The following is a 3,130-nucleotide window of genomic DNA, read 5'->3' as shown; positions in this document are numbered from 1 at the left end:
TATATATATATATAATTTGAGCTGCCCAAACAGTTTCTGGAACGAGGCTCCTCATATGTAAATCACCACATAGTTCCATTGTGCCCCTCTGACATTGCCACCCAAAGCCTGCCATTGCCTCTAGCCACATGTCTCAGTCGTGTTCTTGTTCCTGAGACACAATGTGTGACACACAATTTACAGAAGGAGATGTTTATTTGGGGTCGTGTGTTAGAAATTTCTGTCTGCAGTAACTCAGACTCAAACACAAGGACTGTAGGGTGGGAAGGTCAGGCCTGAGGCAAGCTGCTCACATCGTGGCACCAGGAAGCAGCCAGTGAAGGCAGGAACTGTTGGGGAAACAAGAGAAGCCCTTCGGTGGTGTTCATGGCTCAGGGACCCCCTTTCCTCATCGCCACCTGCTCGGGGCAAATCAGCTATAGCATCCCTTGGTCTGTACAATCCTCTTCCAAAAGCCTCATCTATGACTACACAAAGCTCTTGGGGGACATCTAGATATAAACCACAATAGTGCATGAATGTTACTTTTGGATTCAGAGGTAGAATTACAGTGTTTTTTTTTTTAAGGCAGAGGAATTCTTTGTAGCCTCCTGCATGTGTACCGGTATTTCTTCTTGGCTGACCTTTCTGTTCTGCCAAGTTACCTGTCCAGGCAGGTGCCCTGCTCAGAGCAGGGTGGTCCTGTAGAGCTCCTGGGTCCCACGTTACAGTGGTTCCCTCACTGCATGCTCAGGAGCACATCAGCATGCGCAGGATTGGGGCATAGAAAGTGCACCTCTTTGGAGTGATGTCCTCCGGCTCTGGTTTTTTCTAATTTATTAAATGTGAGAAAACAAGGTGGAGGTCAGAGCCCACGTGGTCTCATCAGCACAGAAGGCATCTTTCAACAAAACCACGCCGGAAGCAGCGTGCTGAGAAGACGTCGTGGGGATATTATCAAAGCAACTTTGAGATACAGTCTGTTCTAGGAAAAAAAGACTCCTCACCCCTGCCGAGTGCCCCCCAATTATTGTAACTGGCTTTACTGTGTTGCTTACCAGCTCCTCAGAGAGACAGATGGCCCCGGTGATGCCGGGAATGTGCTTAATTGTCTAACATGAGTTAAACCTTCTCAGGAGAGTCAGGTGATTATTTCAAACGGTAGGAATTTCTTTTAAAATGGTTGGTGGGGATAAAAAAGTATCAGACACATAGCAACACTGGATGATTTTGAAGTGCATCTATTTTTGTTTTCTGTTTGAGACCAAAATGCTCCTGGCAAAGTCAGTCCCTGAAATGATAAATATCTTCGGTCATGGACTGCAAGAGGGGGCAGGGATCCCATTGCTCTTAGAATAAAGCAGGGACAAAGCCCAAATGAGAAGGTTTTCCTGGAACTGCTTAGTCGATGAAGCCCTGGGCAAACAGAACCTTCTTCATAAGGAGAAAGAAAACCTGGATATTATTCGAAGACTGCCCTCCCCATCGAAGACCACCTTCTTCATCATGTTTGGCTCCAACTGTGGCTTTGCCAGTGGGCATGAAGTGACTGAAGATTCTGTATCTACTAATGAAATATTCTTGGAGATGCTTCTAAAAGCAGCAAAAAACATCATCTGAACGTTTGCTCTGGAGGTGTTCCTCTTCTCAGAAGAGCTGTGAAAGCTTGTCTGTCCCTCATCCCTTACAGGTGTTGGAGGGGAAGTAGTGGGCACAGCCCCTGCGCTCGGGCTGTGGGTGTGCCCTGGCACTGCCTTTGCTCTACCTGGTTTCCTTTACACCCATCTGGTGAATCCTTGTTCTCCTGCTTCGGCTCATCTTATTGGCTCACTTTGGAAAATTCTAGCACCTGGAAGTCTTTGATCAGCTTACCTGAACCCTAAAGCTACTTGGCCAAGCATTCAGTGTTTGGAGCACTGTTTTTCAATCTGTGTTGCTTAATTCATTCTGCACTTTAAGGTCTTAGAAGCAGATAATAAGGGGACATACAGCTTGCCAGGCACATTTCTTAGTGCTTTAAATAAACCAACCCACTTAGCCCTTCTGTGGGAGGCTGCACTGTCGGCCTGCAGAGGACAAGCAGGCAGGTAGACAGGAAGAGGTTTGTTCAGGCCCCACCCTACCAGCGCCACCAGGCTCATTTTGGGTCCATTTAGCAACAGTCCTCAAAGGAACAAATGAACAAACAGCTCTTTCCAAGACTATATCAGCTGATGTACATGGTCCCACACTTCCTGGCTGATTCCAAGGCCCCTGGGAAGATCCCTGGCTCCCACACTGCTGTCAAAGCAATCGGCTGCCCTCAGGAGCAGAGTCAACTGCACCTTTGCATTTTCAGTAGAAACCTGAACAGGATGAGGGTGCTGGGGCCACAGCCCTGCCAGGCAGCCCTGCTGCGGGTATCCAAGGTTGTCCAGGGCAAGCTGGCCACTTGTGCCCCACTTGCTGTGCCCATCACATGTGGTGCTTCCCATCACATGTGACACACAGTCCCTCCTCCCTCAGCAGCAGGAAGTCAAGAGGGAGCCACCAAGTTCAGGTGAGAAGGACCATTGGTGAGCGGTTGATAGGATGCAGGAGGTGACACTCCAGAACAGGCACCATGGCATCTGAGCTAACAGCGGAAGTGGGGAGTCTCTCTGACCTCCTCTCATCCTTCTCCCCTGAAGAATTCTCTGACAGTCTCCTGAAGTGGATCAGAAGACTCTTATGTGAGAGGTGACTTCCCTACACCCAGAGGAAAGGGATGTCCTATCTCTGAGGGGACAGGGAGAATGAGGACAATGTGTGACATGGGCTTGCCAGCTTCCCGCTTAGCTGCTGTCTTCTCTGTCCATGTGCCCCTTCACCAACCTGAGCAGACATACACAGGCTCTGTTTCTGAATCCTCCTGTGTCAGGGAAAACGTATTAAATAAACACCTGCTTTTCTCTTGTAAATCCATGTTTGTTATAGGGGTCTGAGACATAATGGTTGAATAGATCAACTTTTTCTCCTCAGCGGTTTACTTGGGAAAATAAGGTAAAACCAGGAACATGACGGAATCTTTTCAGTAGAAGGTGAGCAGCAAAACACTAAATGCTCCCCCCCACTCCCCACTTCTCTAACTGGGGACCCTGATTCAGTGGGAGCAACACCTGAGTGTGGGGGT

Source organism: Octodon degus, unplaced genomic scaffold (genome assembly GCF_000260255.1).
Source record: "Octodon degus isolate 3935 unplaced genomic scaffold, OctDeg1.0 scaffold00119, whole genome shotgun sequence".
NCBI classification, from domain to species: Eukaryota; Metazoa; Chordata; class Mammalia; order Rodentia; family Octodontidae; genus Octodon; species Octodon degus.
This window is presented reverse-complemented; position numbering follows the sequence as displayed.